This window comes from Macrobrachium rosenbergii, chromosome 39 (assembly GCF_040412425.1).
Source record: "Macrobrachium rosenbergii isolate ZJJX-2024 chromosome 39, ASM4041242v1, whole genome shotgun sequence".
Lineage (NCBI taxonomy): Eukaryota > Metazoa > Arthropoda > Malacostraca > Decapoda > Palaemonidae > Macrobrachium > Macrobrachium rosenbergii.
The window spans coordinates 2,513,100-2,531,972 of NC_089779.1; the positions used below are offsets into that span (position 1 = coordinate 2,513,100).

Consider the following 18,873-nt stretch of genomic DNA (forward strand, 5'->3'; position numbering starts at 1 on the left):
ATGATAGGATACTCTCAGAGAGATTCATTGAATTTACTGAGTATGAGTATCATCTAGCTACAATAAGTGGAGATGTTACCCAACGTAGAGTCCTTCCTGTTAATAATTCCAATTCCCAACCACAGCCTGTAGTAAACAGCAATGCACATAGCCCAACAGATCTGCAAGATCTGAGGAAGCAGATTAGTGATTTGTTGAACAAATTAAAGAACTATAGTAAGACCAACGAAAACAATCAGTATTGCGCTTACTGTAAGGTCAGAGATCACAATCTTTCTGAATGTCCGTGTAACCTTACAAGAGGAGTTTGTTTTGATTGTCAGAAACCAAATTGTAAGGCCCTGTCCACACTAGCAGGCACTGCCCGACGGGCAAACACTGTTCCCATAACCATTCCACTATACTGACCGACCGAGTATGGAGCCAGAACGATGCGATTGTCTGGTAACACTGCTTCAAGAGCCAGAGAAAATATAAACAGCTGGAAGTGCCCGACGGGCATGCCTGCTAGTGTGGACAGGGCCTTAGAATGATCATCAACTGGAATAATAGGGTTATCGACTGTGTGTTATTGCCCTGGGATGGATTACTGGACGTGACTGGCTGTGTATTATTTGATAAATTGTGTCACTACTGAAGCTGGGTTACGTGGTGTCACTGATGTGTCTGCTCTGTCTACTGTAATCAGTGGGTTAATGTCTGAACCATTAGCTCTGTTAGAACTGAATGATGTGGAAATGACAGGTGTAGAATTTGATGAATTAGCCATTTCCCTTTTCATGTCAATGAGCTGATCACAATTGTTGCATTTGAGAGCTCCGAGTATCCATGGCAGACAATTTATCATAGAAATCTTCTCTTTCTAAGTCACCCTCCATTTTTCATGCATAACTGGTGTAATTTAGGTCAAGAATTGGTATATATTCATAAAATTACGGAAGAATATCGCACATCTTAGCCTACGGTTGATGGCACTGCAACCACATGCAAGCTCATCATGGTGCAACTTACGTAACGTTTACTAACTCTCGGTAATTTCTGTTGTATCTTTGCCTTAACGTAACAGCAAATTACCTTAGTTTGCGGATCGTAGCCAGGATAAAAGAACCCGGGCGCTCTCAATTCTAAAGCGAACCCAATTTACTCTCAATTCTGAAACGGTATTACCAAGAGATTGGCAAAACTAAGGACCAGAAGCACAACCCCATCCTCACGAAATCCTTTGAGCTATTTTAACACTCAAAAACTTTAGAGCCAGAGACAAGGCCACCAACTATTTAATGTATTATGCAAAATCCTGCATTTCTATCGCCTCACTTATCCGATACAAGTCCAACGCTAAAGCCTGTGTTGTAGTAACTATCGACAGTCACAGTAACTTCAACAATTTATAGGCATAAGCAATAACCACTACCGGGCAAATTACACTTAACCACTATGGAAAATTTGCTGCCTGCTTAACTTTTTTACGAACTAATCATAACCCTTACATAGCAATTTTGACTCTATTCAACCCCGGAAGATCCTAACAATATTTTCTTGGTGGTATCTCGCGTCAAAGTGAATTTTCACTACAACTTGCTCAAGTCACCTTTACAAGTGTTCTCGGCCGAATGCTATCTCCAGATCATAAGGAATGGTCTTAAACAATCATTCCTGTCATCAGAGGGGTCAAAATACATCACTATGCTGAATACAAGTTTAAATCTGCATTGACTATTGCAAGTAAACATCAAAATTCGGGGTTAATTTACTAGAATCTCTTCAGAATTAACCATTATTTCAGTAACTTCATTTCTCATAAATTTCTCCACCTTACTTATGTTAACCAACCAATCAGTAGGCTAAGGACCATTCCCTTTATTTTATAGGACATTCTTTGTCTTAAGGAGTATAAAAATCTACCCCATCAGACAACATTTTGGGGTTAAAGAAATGGACAAAGGTTTACCAATAGACTGTATATATTAAGCTGGTCTTCATACATGTAAATACTATTACATATCCCAAGTAGTCAGATTATAAAATGGAATAGCAGGTAGAGCACAGCATCTACCAAGTTCTAGTTGTCTGTGTAACCGAATTTAGTGCGCTTCAAATCCTCACAGGTATGCAGTGCGTCTACAGTAGAGTTCTAGCTGTCAGGGTAACCGAATTTAGTGCGCTTCGAACGTCACAGGACATGCATAGCGTCTACAAGCCGAGTCCTTGTCTGGGTAACCGAATTCAAAGCGCTTCGAATCCTCACAGGATATTCAGTCTTAACGAAAAGCGTAGCTTTCCATTAATATTGGTGTCAATGTTATGGTCTGCTGCAGCTACGCCAAGAGCCTGTGCATAAGAAAAGTAGTTTCTTTGATTTTAGAATATACTAGAAGTTTCCATGACATTACCTACCCTCTTTAAAGTGAAAATAGCGTGTTCAGTAGTCCCAGCAGCTATTCTAAGCTTTATTATAATTAATACTATATCGTATGAGTAAACTTTCCCATTAACAATCCCTTGTATTAGTATTATTGTTACTTCAAACTGCCATCAACTTTCACATTAATACCATAAATTACTATTTGTTCCAGCAAACTCCCAAAAACAGGATAGTGTGCCATCCTTTAACATATATTTAATAGCGCACCAATCTTACACTGAAACAACCGCATCTAACTTTATTGCTACATAACTATGAAAGGTGCCATCATAACACTAATATCTGGCAACAGTAGAACTATAAAGTAGCTCCGCAGCGGCGACTGCCTTCTAATTTTTAACTTTTTCTACATTTTTTGGTTGCTAATTATGAATTTACCTTTAATTTTTGGCGCTCAAGTGTAATTAACCCCTTAAGTCCATCCAACAAGGGGTTTCCATACGCGATCTTGACAAGACAGAGCACGGGCAAGTGTTTCGAACGGTTCATATCCCGTCCAGCAAGTACAATAACTTTTACAGGTACCCAACCCCACACCCCAGGACCAGTACTAAACACGGCAAAGGGACATTCCATTTGGCCGAAAACAGATGCACCACCAGTATCAGAACCCCTAAAAGGTTCTAAAAAACCAGTTGAAAAGGTAAAAATAGGCATGGAGCTAATATATAGAATTAGCCTGGCAACTTTCATCCTTAGTATACAGTCTGAAGGGAATTGAAACTGCACAACCCCACGGGTGAAAAATTAAGTTGGGGAATTCGGGACAAGAAAAGTGTTCCCGAAGCAAGCTTCGGCGCTGGAGGAAAGGTGGATGAAGGTAGAGGTCAATAAAAAATATGCAATGCAATCTGAACTGTATTTCCTAACATGAAAGCTTTGCTTGAAGAGTAAGAGGGGGAGGGGGAGGGTGTTCAGCGCCTTGACGGAACTACTTTAACAAGACTGCAAAAATTTGAATTACAATTTCCACTATTAACCAGCCTATTAGAATACCTGACAAGTCCAAGACATCAGTGCCAAAAAAAAAATTCTTTAACATCCCTAGACCTAGGCCTCTTAGAAAATCGTTAAGATCCACCTATTACCTGTCTAGTTCCTATTTACTAGTGGGAATGAAATTCTAAGTTATAAAATTATGTCAGTTACCCGACCCTATTCTCAGCTCCACTATACATTATAACTTACAGCTCATGACCAAACAAAGGGCTCAAGCACTAATACCCTCTGCTATTAATAACTTGCACTGTCAAATGTCTCCCTAGGTCTGACTATTGGGTTTTTAACCCCAGTCTATTCCCAGCATCCCAGTCTATTCCCAGCATCCTTAAGTGTCTCCGTAGGTCTGACTATTGGGTTTTTTACCCCAGTCTATTCCCAGCATCCTTAAGTGTCTCCGTAGGTCTGACTATTGGGTTTTTTACCCCAGTCTATTCCCAGCATCCTTAAGTGTCTCCGTAGGTCTGACTATTGGGTTTTTTACCCCAGTCTATTCCCAGCATCCCAGTCTATTCCCAGCATCCCAGTCTATTCCCAGCATCCCAGTCTATTCCCAGCATCCCAGTCTATTCCCAGCATCCTTGAGACTTTAGCATTTATTACCTTTATCCAAATCCCTCCACATATTTAGACTTTAGCATTTATTAACTTTATCCTAACCCCTCCATCTATTTAAAATTAGCACGTTCTCCACCCTATTCTAACCTACACTATATTCCAAGTTTCATATCTAGCTTCCCATTAAGTCCTAGCTACACAAAAACAATCTACCTCGCAGTTCTAACCTAAGTAAGAAGTTGGTTGGTTTGAAATTCCTGTTGAGCATGGTGACAAAGTCACCATGCTTGTTTTTGAACTTCCTGTTGTGCATGGTGACCAAGTCACCATGCACAACATGCAAGTCCACCTTTGCCTGACAGGTGGCACCGCCACCCCGGCAAAGGTGGACTTGGGAAGTGGCTGACACTTGTCTTGAAAAGCTTAGCTTCAAGACGCAAAGCTTAGCTTCAAGACGCAAAGCTTAGCTTCAAGACGCAAAGCTTAGCTTCAAGACGCAAAGCTTAGCTTCAAGACGCAAAGCTTAGCTTCAAGACGCAAAGCTTAGCTTCAAGACGCAAAGCTTAGCTTCAAGACGCAAAGCTTAGCTTCAAGACGCAAGCTTAGCTTCAAGACGCAAAGCTTAGCTTCAAGACGCAAAGCTTAGCTTCAAGACGCAAAGCTTAGCTTCAAGACGCAAAGCTTAGCTTCAAGACGCAAAGTTTAACTTCAAGACGCAAAGCTTAACTTCAAGACGCAAAGCTTAACTTCAAGACGCAAAGCTTAACTTCAAGACGCAAAGCTTAACTTCAAGACGCAAAGCTTAACTTCAAGACGCAAAGCTTAACTTCAAGACGCAAAGCTTAACTTCAAGACGCAAAGCTTAAATTTTTGCAGCTGAAATAATTACTCAAGAGCTTTAAAAATTGTCTGTTCAAAAACTTCAAAATTCCAAAATAGAGACTTTACTAAACTTTTACAGTTCTAACAAACAAAACTAGCTGAAATTACAAGATCAAAACACAATGCAAAAGTTTAAATAAATATAAAAAAGTTTAAATCCACTAACTTAAAAATACTAGATTTACTCTACGGACATTGAACTAACAAAACTTCCACACAAACATTTTGATAAAATAAAATATAACTAAAATAAAAAATAAAAATTAAATATTTTAAATCAAAAAGCTCTGAAGCTGAAACAAATCTTAAAATTTCTTGAAATTTACAAAGCTGGAAAATTTAAATTTTAACCTTTGCAATTTTAAAGATAAAAATAAATTTTCAAAATCCTGAAAACTAAGGTTTCGAGTCTGAAAAAATAAACCAAATGCATTAAAACAAAGCCTAAATTTAAAATGAAAACTTATAAGTCTTGATTCTGAAAAAAAACTTAGCTAAAAATTGTTTTCGGGTGTTGCTGAAGTCGCTCAACTAAAAGAAATACTAACTCACCCACTAATCCTGTTTAGTCATAAGGTATCGGTACATCCAAGACAATTCAGTAACTCATTGTGGCACGCTTACTTAACGACACATGACCTGAAATAAGAAAATATATATTAAGGCCCAGAATGTTCTAGCAAGTGGAACGAACCAAAGGCTGATTATTTGTTACAATCAGCTGGGCCACCTGATAAGTTTTAAAATACTAAGACTAGGAGCAGCCAGCAAGGCTTTATACTTACTGATAAGCGTTATTATCAGTTTATTACCACTTAAGCCAACAATAATTCAGTTTAAATCGACTTGACATACCCCATATTAGGAAGGCTATGGTAGTCGAGTTAGGCCTCTCTAATCCTCAAGAAACTTCAACCCTATTGCATTGTAAGACTTGCTCTATTGCAGTATATAAAGTTCATATAAAAATATCCGTAGCACTGCATAAGGTTGCTAGTATAAAAAAGTGCACATAATTACCACAAAGCAATCTAGTTCAGCTTAGTAATAAGCAAGCTTCGAAACTAAGTCTTAAACACCTTGTTGAAAGGCAATCTACAACAATACCTAACAAACATTTTGAATAGTTGTAGGAATTTACAACTACAGAGTCGAAAATACCAATATTTGAAGATACAAAACCCGCAAACGGAAAACTTTCATACGACAACTGTATGTCATAGCTCAAGTACCACGATCTAATTGTCAGATCAATATAAATCGCAAAAACTGACAATGGTATCCACTCGCCAACCCAACAAACCTTGATGCACAACTTCACGCCTAAAATCTTGCAGCCTAATCAATACAACATATATGAGAAACTGCTCAAGCTTCTCTAGACCTCAAATGGAATACTGTAAACAGAAGACATGCAAGCGAAACATATTGGTGATATGCACCTAGAACAAATTATAAGTCAGGTTAGAGAGCATTTGTACACTGCTCTAAAACTATACATCAAGATACCACCTTAAGTTGAAGCTCATACAAGAAATTTTAAAAAAGAACGACCCGCATTCTACAGGAGCTACAGTACTGACGAGAACACACAAACAATTATAATAAAATATAAGAAGCACCTTACTTTGAATACTCACAAGGGCCCGTCAGAGAGGGAATCATCCCTGTGGAGGACTATACACAAAACTAAACGAGGAGAAACCAACGACCCTGCAGTAAAACACGAGCGAGACTCCAACCACAACTGAAAGAGGAAGTCGAGTTAGTGTCAACGAAACCTGTCTTACCAAGCTGGAGACTCAACAACACTGGAACAAACTGTTCTGGAGGATAACAGCCAACGACCGTTTGTGAGACGCCACTTTAACGCCCTTTCGCCACCGAAGAAGTTTAAGGCGATGATCAGAAAATCGACAGAAATTATTATTATTATTATTATTATTATTATTATTATTATTATTATTATTGAGAGTTGCCGGGCACTCTTCATTTTTAGCGAACTACCCCAATTGTGTATCAGTAGTTAGCCCATTTGAAAATTATTATTATTATTATTATTATTATTATTATTATTATTATTATTATTATTATTATTGTTTTCTGCAGTGCTTGGACATAAGAGTTCATGAATATTACTTTTTACTAGCGTATACTGTATTGTGTTCATCTTATCGTTCATCGTATATGGCCCGGAGCTGAAACGAGGGATATTATTATCATTATATTATTAGTAAATGCAACATGGCGTCACAATGACATGGTCATAGACAAAAATAGTATAGAACACTTTTGTTAATGTGATTCAATGGTGAGCATATCAACTCGCACCGATGAATGCAAGGTAACTTTTATAATTAAATTTATTATTACTAATAATAAAGGTGCGTAGGTTCGTAACCTGCTCCGGTAAAAGGCCACCTTCAGCGATTTGCCATATGGATTCAAGGCTTGCAGTGATAAATGTATCCCAAAATTTTGGGGAAATTGAGAAGGTAGGAGGACAAAGTGGCATTAAATAAGTCATTTATATCTGTCGTGATATAATTAGCGGCTAATTCGAACAGTGGTCAATGAATTTACTGAAACCAGATCATATTGTTCGATCATCGCCTAATATTCGAATCCTGTTTCGTTAGTATTAGGTGGAGCTATGAAAACTATTATCATCAGGGTTAAGTTGACATTGACTCTGCTGTACATACCTGTCGAACTCAGGTTTTGTACTTAGAATCGATATCAACTAATCTTCACCATGATAGCCGATTGGTAAATTTGTAACGCGTGGTTAATTGTAAATTTGTCTTACACACCGAGGGTTTTTCTTATATTCACAAACATTAGGCCACAAATATCGTAAAATATCACGTTCACTGCATTAAGTGGAGTTCTTAAGAATATGATCATATATATATATATATATATATATATATATATATATATATATATATATATATATATATATATATATATATATATATATATGTTGACACAAATATCGTTTATTGTCTAATTCACTATACCTCACGAATAGCTTACAACCAGAACAATTATAACCGATAAGTGATTCGTAACCAGCGGTATTCGAAACGTTGCTTTATTTAAAAACAATGTTGTACTTTTGACCATGGGCGATGTACAGTGACTTTGACAACTGACCCATGAAGAAAGGTGTAAGTTGATATCAACTCTGCTGTATAGGAATAATTCTCGTTTATTCTGATGGACATTAATAAGAGCATTCTCTACGATTCTTCGATATGAAAGCAGAAGGGTAGTCAGGTTCGATGTCCCCATAGACATGTTCTTAATGCCTCTACGCAGGGGAGTTTTATTTTGTTGGTATATCCCTTATTATGTTATGCCCATTGGTTTGACAGAGATCTGTCTTACTGGCCTGGTTGATGGCTTTTCCGCCGGCATAGTGAGGCAGTTGGTTGAGTTGTTTACAGATGAAATCGACTCCTTTGTCTATGTAACCGTCTGAACAGGTTCCTGGTCCTCCGAGAAAAAAATTACACTGATACCTCAGTCTTCATCGATATTGCAATGTCGTGATAGTTAGGAAATGAATGCAGGAAATAGAGATCGCTGGTCTTCTAAGGACGTTGAAACTGTACTTGAATGATTCCCTATTGATATGTCTAAGAAGGCTAGTTCCTGTCCTTTTCTCATTCAGTTTTGAACGTAATGCTAAAGTGAATTAATTTTGCTGCAAAATCTTCTCAACTATTATTCCAGAACGTGAAAATGTCATCAACGTGTCGCGCCAAAACCACTTTGGGACCGAGTCATTAAAATACATACAGACTTTGGCTTAAAGAGGAATAGCAGGCTGCCTATCCCACATTAAAATCTTTGTAAACCTTTCAGTTAAAAGAGGGCATGTTATTGGTTACACGGAGCTTGATTAATTTAACTTTTTTTCACTGCCCAGAGGAAATAGGTCTTCGTAAGGAGTTGATTTTTTCCCTTATGAAATTTAGGATGTCGTTTATAGGACCCTTTGTGAATAATGATTCCGCGTCCTGACTTATGAATAAGCGTTATGTCGTTCACGGTAATATTTAATTTATAGAATTTCTGAATAGAGTCCTCTGCGTGTTTTATAAACTACCTAAGAAATGTGTCAGCAAACCTGCTAAGTTTCTGATAGAGTAAATATGAATGAGACTTAATTTCACAAAACTGGCAGTCAGAGCATGCCTTTCTTGTGGGTTATGGCGAGTTCGTAGAAATATGGTAAAGAACTGTTGACTATATTGACCGGAGATCGTTGAGATATGGAATCGATAGTCACAAAATTTATACTTGTTAGGCAACTATCCATAGCAAATCAACCTCTGAATTACCTTATAACTACTGGATGTTCATTTTAAGATTGACACTTTTCGCTTCTGCTTAATTAATCTTGACTATTTTAATATTTCATTGTACATATGAAGAATACGTTTGGAAACATGCGAAAGCTCATGTTATTAGTACATTTGCACATGTATATATAGCTACGGATATCGTAATCGCCATAAATCCTTTGATATTTTACTCTTGCGTACCACTATAGCCTTCTGAATGAACATACTCGACAATACCAATGAGATTTATGCCCTGGGGAGGTGAGAGCCAGCAGCCGGTGGATCTGTGCCCAAGGAGATGAATACCTATGTGGATTATGACCACACCCAGATTGGTTTTCCTTGTCCAGAATTTTGGAAAAAGGCTGAATGTAGGAGTGAGAAAATATGAAACAGTCAGACAAACGCAACAAGGAACCAGCATTGCAAAATTCTGGGTAAGGAAAACCGATCTGGGTGTATACTAAATTAAGTACGCTAGTGAAAAGTAATATTCACGAACTCTTATGCCCAAGCACTGCTGAAAACAACAGCAATAATAATAATAATAATAATAATAATAATAATAATAATAATAATAATAATAATAATAATAGTAATTACAGATAAAGACCAAACATCAATACATAATTCAGGAAGAGTAAATGGCAAATCTCAATAATAACAATAATAATAATAATAATAATAATAATAATAATAATAATAATAATAATAATAATAATAATAATAATTTGTTTCAGTTGGGTTAACTACTGATACACAATTGGGGTAGTTCGCTAAAGAGGAAGAGTGCCTGGCAACTCTCAATAATAATAATAATAATAATAATAATAATAATAATAATAATAATAATAATTTCTGTCGATTTTCTGATCATCGCCTTAAACTTCTCCGGTGGCGAAAGGGCGATAAAGTGACGTCCCACAAACGGGCAGTTGCAGAGGTCGTTGGCTGTTATCCTCAGAACAGCTTGTTGAGTCTCCAGCTTGGTAAGACAGGTTTCGTTGGTACTACCTCGACTTCCGCGTCCATTGGCGTTCGGGATCACGGCCGTGATATACGGGAGGATCTTTGGTTTCACTTTGTTTGGCTTTGTGCACAGTCCTCCACAGGGATGATTCCCTCTCTGACGGGCCCTTGTACGTTTTCAAAGTAGGGTGCTTCTTATATTTAATAATTGTGTTTTCTCGTCAATATCGTAGCTCATTTATACTGCAATAGAGCAAGTCTTACGATGCAATAGGGTTTAAAGTTTCTTGAGGATTAGACAGGCCTAACTCGACTACCATAGCCTTCCTAATATGGGGTATATTAAGTTGATTTAAACTTAATTATTGTAGGCTTAAGTGGCAATAAACTAGTAATAACGCTTGTCAGTATAAATCCTTGCTTGCCGCTCCCTGTCTTAGTATTTTAACATATCAGGTGGCCCAGCTGATTGTAACCAATGGTCAGCCTTTGGTCCTTTCCACTTGCTAGAACACTTTGGGCTTTAATATATATTTTCTTATTTCAGGTCATGTGTCGTTAAGTAAGCGTGCCACAATGAGTTACTGAATTCTTAGATGTACCGATACCTTATGACTAAACAGGGTTAATGGGTGAGTAATATTTTCTTAGTTTTTTAGTTGAGTGACTGGAGCAACCCTCTAACATTTTTTAGCTTAGTTTTTTCAGAATCAAAACTCTTAATTAAGTTTTCATTTTAAGTTTAGGCTTTGTTTTAATGCATTTGGTTTGTTTTTTTCAGATTCAAAACCTTAGTTTTCAGAATTTTGTGAATTTATTTTATCTTTAAAATTTACCAAGGTTAAAATTTAAAATTTCCAGCTTTGAACATTTCAGGAAATTTTAGGATTTGTTTCAGCTTCAGAACTTTTTGTTTTAAAGTATTTAATTTTTATTTTTGGTTATTAGTTTAGTTATATTTTTGCATCAAAAGTTTGATGTACGTGTGGAAGTTTGTTGGTTTGATGCGCGTGTGAAAGTTTGTTGGTTTGATGCGCGTGTGAAAGTTTGTTGGTTTGATCTTGGCGTGTGAAAGTTTGTTGGTTTGATGCGCGTGTGAAAGTTTGTTGGTTTGATCGTGTGAAAGTTTGTTGGTTTGATCTTGGCGTGTGAAAGTTTGTTGGTTTGATGCGTGTGAAAGTTTGTTGGTTTGATGCGGCGTGTGAAAGTTTGTTGGTTTGATGCGTGTGAAAGTTTGTTGGTTTGATGCGCGTGTGAAAGTTTGTTGGTTTGATGCGCGTGTGAAAGTTTGTTGGTTTGATGCGCGTGTGAAAGTTTGTTGGTTTGATGCGCGTGTGAAAGTTTGTTGGTTTGATGCGCGTGTGAAAGTTTGTTGGTTTGATGCGCGTGTGAAAGTTTGTTGGTTTGATGCGCGTGTGAAAGTTTGTTGGTTTGATGCGCGTGTGAAAGTTTGTTGGTTTGATGTACATGTGGGAAGTTTGTTGGTTTGATGTACATGTGGGAAGTTTGTTGGTTTGATGTACATGTGGGAAGTTTGTTGGTTTGATGTACATGTGGGAAGTTTGTTTGTCTGATGTGTGTGGAAGGTAATTTTTGAAAGTGTAGAGTAAATCTAGCATTTTTTCAGTTTTAAGTTTTGCGTCTAAATTAAGTTATTCTTTGACCACTTCCCAAGTCCACCTTTGCCGGGGTGGCGGTGCTACCTGTCAGGCAAAGGTGGACTTGCATGTTGTGCATGGTGACTTGGTCACCATGCACAACAGGAAGTTCAAAAAAAAGTATGGTGACTTTGTCACCATGCGCTACAGGAGATTTCAAACCAACCAACTTTTTACTTAGGTTAGAACTGCAGGGTTGATAGTTTTCGTGTAGCTAGGACGTCATAGGAAGTTAAATATGGAGTTTGAAATATAAGATAGGCTAGAGTAGGGTGAACTTGCTAATTTTATATAGATGGAGGGGTTAGGTTAAAGGTAGTAGATGCTCAAGAGTATCTCTTTAAGGCTGCTGGGAACAGACTGGGGTAAAAAACGCGATAGTCAGACTTGGAGAGACATTTGACAGTTATTAATAGCAGAGGGTATTACAGTACTTGAGCCCTTTGGTCATGAGATGTAAGTTTGAATGTATAGTGGAGCTGAGTATAGGGTAGGGTAACTCTTGACATACTTTTTTAACTTAGAATTTCAATAGGAACTAGACTGGTACTAGGTAGATCTCAACGATTTTCTAAGAGGCGTAGGTCTAGGGATGTTAAAGAATTTTTTGGCACTGATGTCGTGGACTTGTCAGGTATTCTAATAGGCTGGTTAATAGTGGAAATTGTAATTCAAATTTTTGCAGTCAATGCGCTCAGTACCCCCACCCTCCCCCCATTATCATAAAGCAAAGCTTTCATGTTAGGAAATAGTTTAGATTGCATTGCATATTTTCATTGAACCCAACCTTCATCCACCTTTCCTCCAGCGCGGAAGCTTGCTTCGGGAATCCCTTTCTTATTCTGAATTCCCCAACTTAAATTTTTCACCCCATGAGGTTGTGCAGCTTCAGTTCCCTAAAGACTGTATTACTTAAGGACGAAGGTTGCCAGATAGCAGTGTTTGCATTGAATGGCACCTTTCATAGTTATGTAGCACTGAATTTAGATGAGCTTGTTTCAGTGTAAGATTGGTGCCCTATTAAATATATCTTAAAGGATGGCACTCTCTCAATCCTGTTGTCTTTGAGAGTTTGAAGGAACAATGGTAGTAATAGATGGGATAGTTAATGTGAAAGTTGATGGCAGTTTGAAGTAACAATAATGCTAATACATGGGATTGTTAATGGAAAAGTTTACTATACGATATAGTATTAATTATAATAAAGCTTAGAATAGCTGCTGGGACTAAGTGAATACGCTATTTTCACATTAAAGAGGGTAAGTTATGTCATGGAAACTTTTAGTATATTCTAAAATCAAAGAAACTGCTTTTTCTTATGCACAGGCTCTCTGCAGCAGACCATAACATCGACACTAATACTAATGGAAAGCGACGCTTTTCGTTAAGACTTGAATATCCTGTGAGGATTCGAAGCAGTCTGAATTCTATAACCCAGAAAACAAGAATTCCACTTGTAGACGCTGTGCATATCCTGTGAGGATTAGAAGTCCTCTAAATTAGGTTACCCTTAAACTAGAACTCATAGATGCAGTGCTCTACCTACTAATCAGTTTTATGAACTGACTACTTTGGATATGTAATAGTGTTTAAATGTATGAAGACCAGCTTAATATATGTCTATATGTCTGTAAACCTGTCCATTTCTTTAACCCCAAAATGTCATGTGATGGGGTAGACTTTGTAATACTACTTGAAAGACAAAGAATGTCCTGTGAAATAAAGGGAATGGTAGTTACTGATTGGTTGGTTAACATAAGGTGGAGAAATTGATATGAGAAATCAAGTAACTGAAATAATGGTTAATCGATGAGACTCTAGTATATTAACCTGGAATTTGGTGTTCAGTTGCAGTAGTCTATGCAGATTTAAGTCTATTCAGCAAAGTGATTGTATTTTGACCCCTCTGCTGACAGGAATAATTGTTCAAGATCATTCCTTATGAGCTGGAGAAAGCATTCGACTGAGAGCACTTGTAAAGGTGACTTGAGCGATATAATAGTTGGAAGTGAAAATTCACTTTTGACATGAAGGCTAATTCTCTTCCGAACAATGGTTCGAGACACAAGGCTGCCTGAAATTTACGCAACCTTCCCTAATTCCTACTTATTGCACGGGAGTAGCTTAGTGTCACTAGGCAATATTAATTATTCTTACACTAGACTTCATGAAAGAAATGGTTATACCGGGTTCTCGTAGATGGTGGCGAAGTGAAAAACAAATGAAAATGGAAATTCAGGGGAAGAGATACTAGCAAGTCGACGAAAATTTTGCAAATTTCAAACTTACCGTTGACCTGGGTCACTTGAGCATGCAATTGACGAGCATAAGCTGAAAATACCAGTTTTTTCGCCTCACTAGTACCAATGAAACAGTAAGAAGGCAAGCAAAAAGAACGTTACGCACAAAGCTTGTGCTCCTTGTGATAGCAAGTCTCTTGACTTCTTTCGGGGGTCAAAACAGGGTAGGTCTAGCATTGGGTTGTTCGCGTCAGTATGCCTATATGCCTCCGGCAGTCCGAATATTTGACAAAACATCGCCGAATGCATAGGACAACAAAAGAAAGCTTAAGACCACCTTTACTAGAGGTTACTTGGAAAGACCCTCCCTATATATGGGTTAGGCTCCTAATGCTAAACTATTCCTGCTAAAGACTTTGAAAAAAAAGGGAAGAGCGCCAATTACTACTCAAAATTTGGGGATGTAGGGCGACTTGGTGACAGCGTTACAAACACTTAAGTTGAAACAAAGCCAGCAACTAGCGAGAAGCCGCATTCACCCGGGAAACAAGCGGGCGAAGTGAGCTAGTCTCGCCAAAGAGAAGCCGAATTTTTGGCGTAGTTTTGAATATTATTTTCGGGGGTAGATAATGGATTAATTGGGGTGAGAAAGGATTTCTTTAATTCATAGAGCTCAAGTAGAGAAAACAGGCTATTGATTGGATAAATTTTGGGGACGCTATGTCGAGTTATTACAAGGTTATGGACGGTTTTGGAGTGGGCTTCTGTGAGAAGCCCTCGATACCTAGTACGAGAGAGACGAATGGCTTCTCCCAGAAGCCCCAAGACCGGAAGGGTTAAAGGGATGAACCACTTTCAGGGTCGAAAGCTTTAGGCATAACAAAAAATATGAAATGGGTTTTCTGCTACAGCTACAAAATAGTACTTAATAGTTATGTATTGTTTTTACAAAGTATGGTTATACTGTATATAATCATATTTACAAGGACTGCGCGAACGAACGTAGCCCAGACACCGTGCCCAGAACGGCGTGCCCTTCAGGATATTCAAGAGCGCCCAGGGAAGCATTAGTAATACCTGGTATGTCCCTGAGGCTTCGCCGTACACGAACCACAGCCGGCATTTAGTGGTTGCGATCTGCAAAATATGTTCTTAGTTTTGGATTTATTTTATGTTTTTATTTTTGTAAATATATTTACAGTGTAACCATACTTTGTAACAAAAGATTTTTTTTCTTTTTATACATAACTATTAAGTATTTTGTAGCTGCAGCAAAATACCTATTTCATATTTTCTATGTTATGTCTAAAGGTTTCGCCCCTAAAAGTGGTTCATCCCTTTAATCCCTGGACCGGTCACAGCTTATAGGTCTATTTTTCCATCCGCATGTAGGTAATTCCTTGGGTGCAGTTGCTCTCAGGTTCCAACTTCTTTTAAACTTGTATGGCCTAGTGGGCAGCACCCTTGCCTTTCATTTGAAAGACCTGGGTTCGATCCTGATGTGAGTCAGAAGTTTATTTCTGTTCCACACGTGATCGTATGTTCGTTTCTATATATATATATACATAATATACGCATGCGTGCATATTAGTGTGTTTGTATGTAAACAGACATTTAAGATAATCTGTGATGAAATTTACACCTGCCTTAAATAACAAAATTATGGAAGTGGGATTAGTTGCTGCCAATTGTGTCAATAAATCATATACAATTTACGTAGGGATTATTATTAATTGCGTGGTTTTTCTTGACACTTAATTCCAAGTTATGCATATTATCTTATCCATCTTGCTTTCACGCAAGAAGTAACTCCGTTTGAACAGTTTATGAAAGTAAAAAAAAAAAAAAAAACTGCAAAATAATGTAGTGGGTAGTTGAGACTGGGGTGCTGAAAGAATCTCTAAGCAAACGAACTTTGTCTCAGGCAGATAAACAAAGATGTCTCGCTTAAGGTCAGGAAGAGGGCAAGGTTCCTGTCCCTCCCCAGCAGCCTTCCTTCCTTCCTGTGAGAAGAGACGATTCGTGATTGTGATAACAAAACGGAAAACTGACTTGAGGAGAGTGAGTTCGAAGTGTTTCCGGAATCTTCTGCGCAAGGAATACCCACCGTTTCGGAGCTATACGGTAATTGTGAATTCCCAACTGGATTTTTACATACCGTAGCTATTCTCGTTCTGGTTCGTGAAGGTTTTTTCTTCTGAATTCTGTAAGAGACCCAAAGTGTAAATGGTTTCAGTAAATGATGAAAAAGTTTCGAATCTCAACAAAGATTGTGGTCCCAGTTCGTAAGTGTTCGTTTTAAATTGATTCTATGTTGTAGCGTTGGTGAACACAGAATTAATTTCCTTGACATTAATGTTGTTGTGACTCATAAGTTGATCAAAACATGCGGACGTGAGGCATCCTTAACCTTAACGAATGTATCTTTGTATGAATGACCAGCACAAAAAAATCTGTTCTGTGTCTAGATTGCCTGACTGATGAACTGGGTGACTGACTGACTGACTGACTTCTGAGCAGTTACCTGGCATTGCTGATGCCTGCTAGGATCACTGACGCCATGCACATCACGTGAGCATCAACAAGATGGAGGCTTATCTTCGCTGTCCGAAGTCCGAAAACCTCATGTGCTCGAGTGTATCAACTGTGGTCACTGTGTATACCCAGCAATTAGGCATTCCGGTAACACTCAAGTGATAGTCGAAGATAAGCGGCTGATTCAGCAATTTTTTTTGGTATGAAGCATCACGGACCTTGGATCTGTCCTTATCTTTTGTGTATCGCTAGCTGTCGTTTTGTGAGGCCAACAACGTGGCCTATGAAGTACTTTCTGGATAATGTAGCTAGCCTCTGATTTTGTACGGCTAAATGTTTGCATTTTCATGTTTTTTTGGCTTTTTCCTCAGCGAGATTTTTTGGGGGAGCACTTCAGAAGGTACTATAAGTTCTTGGGTCCGGTTTTTTCTGGGGCCCAAGTGCGCTGCTTTCTGACTTTTACTTTGCATCCATCCTTTTTTGGTCCATTACTGTCCACCTTCATTAACTTGACTCGTGGAAACATCTGTCCAGCGTCCATTGGGGTTATTTAACCCTTTCAGACACTGTCATTTTTCTCGCGAATCGTTTGTTGTCAATACAAAGTTTCCTGACGTGGATAAGGTAGCAGCAGAAACTGGCAGAGTGAAATATTTGTGAAACTGGACAAGGTTCCAGTGTTGTCAGAGCTGAGTGTTGGTTGTCAGTTTGCTCTAACTGTGCAAGATTAAGTTTCTTCTGTTTGCCGATTAAAAATTCATTTGACTTTCATTTATAAAGCTCTTCCGCAAACAGTCGATAAGCGCTCTCAGTGACCTATGGAAAATAAAGGACTTCAATATTCTCGTTTGCATACACACACACATATAAATATATATGAAGTGCAAATGCAATATACCTACATATATTTTTGGGTTTAATAACGATAGTCCAGGGATCACATAATTCACTTTCAGACTTGCCGTCATCCAGCGTGGGGTCAGTCTCTTCAACATTTGCCCCAGTATAAGTCTGAAGAATAAAGAGACGTTTGCCCAAACTTTCTGGGCAGTAAGTGACATCAATATAAGGTTTGGACTTGCCATTTATATGAGTCATTTTTGAGGGTATGAGTGCACTGGCGACTTTCACTTGGACAGAAGAGCATCGGGACTATTCTATTGACAGACTTGATTGTAAGTCTGTTAGCTGAAGCGACTACTCATTGTACTATCATCGTTTTATCTATATTTTCACCGCGGAAAGCGCCAATACTCGTTCCACCCCAAATTTCTAATTGTATTAAAGTGACTAACTTACTTATCAGTGTTTTGTAACTAAAAAAAAAATACTCAGAAACTCCAGTCACTCTTGTTTTTGTTACATCTTGAGTTTTTCTCCTAATTTTTTTATATCAGGAGATATTTCTGTAGAGAAACGTATTTTTTGTGTCCCAGATGACTCACAAAGAATCTATCCCTGGAATTTCTTGATCACGAAGGATTCTATTGATTGATTTGTCAACGTGATTTTCCGCTCCTTTGATAAAGGGGGTAGATGAGGAAGCGGTGTTTCGGCAACTGTGAAGTGAAAAGAGAGAATGAAATGAACCACGGCCACTTAGAAGGAAAACAATGTAGGAAGCGGAAACATTTCAAACCAGGAAACCACTGAAAGACTGTGGCAGACAGTCATTTCTTTTGAGAATTTTAATGCCCACTTACTTGAAAAATGAACCAGCGTGGTGATTCATTGACAGATAAAAAAAAATAATAAAATCTTGCCTAGTGGGAGCGTTGAATGATAAGCTCTATCTATCTGATATGGTCTAGCTCAAGTCCTTGTAACAGATGACTGAAACATGTTTCGAAATCTGATAATATTGTTTTGATGATACTGTATTATCATTTGCCTGTGATTCCTCATTTATTTGTGGACGATTAATTCTAGCCTGTTGCCTGCACATGGTTCCTCTGGGCAGCTAATAAGATGTACCATTCAGTTCAAGCATATAAGAGGAATTCTCTTGAACATTCGGGAAGCAATTCCAGTCATGGAATGTTCTTAAGATGACTTATGAAAGTTTCCTCATCGTGCGGTTTAATGTCCTTAGGCCTACTCAGAGCATCTCATCCGTCATGGCAGCTGAAATTCTATAGAGCAATCAAATTCTGGTTTCAAGTCCATCTGTTCAGAACAAAGTCAAAGTATCGGATGACACTAAGATCTTGGAGAGTAAGATGACGTACCTACGAGAAACTACATGAGCAGGC

General features: G+C 38.1%; 2 long non-coding RNA genes across 2 annotated transcripts; one reads left to right on the forward strand and one right to left on the reverse strand.

The window, feature by feature from the left end:
* Window positions 1–2,192: 2,192 nt before the first annotated feature.
* Window positions 2,193–6,640, reverse strand: LOC136825645 (uncharacterized). Its single transcript, XR_010849387.1, has 3 exons — window positions 6,505–6,640; window positions 5,417–5,503; window positions 2,193–2,331 (listed from the first exon to the last, which is right to left on the reverse strand). It is a non-coding gene; the product is annotated as an uncharacterized lncRNA (long non-coding RNA).
* Window positions 6,641–10,255: 3,615 nt separating this feature from the next.
* On the forward strand, window positions 10,256–13,500 carry LOC136825574 (uncharacterized). Its single transcript, XR_010849378.1, has 3 exons — window positions 10,256–10,358; window positions 10,736–10,820; window positions 13,173–13,500. It is a non-coding gene; the product is annotated as an uncharacterized lncRNA (long non-coding RNA).
* Window positions 13,501–18,873: the final 5,373 nt, after the last annotated feature.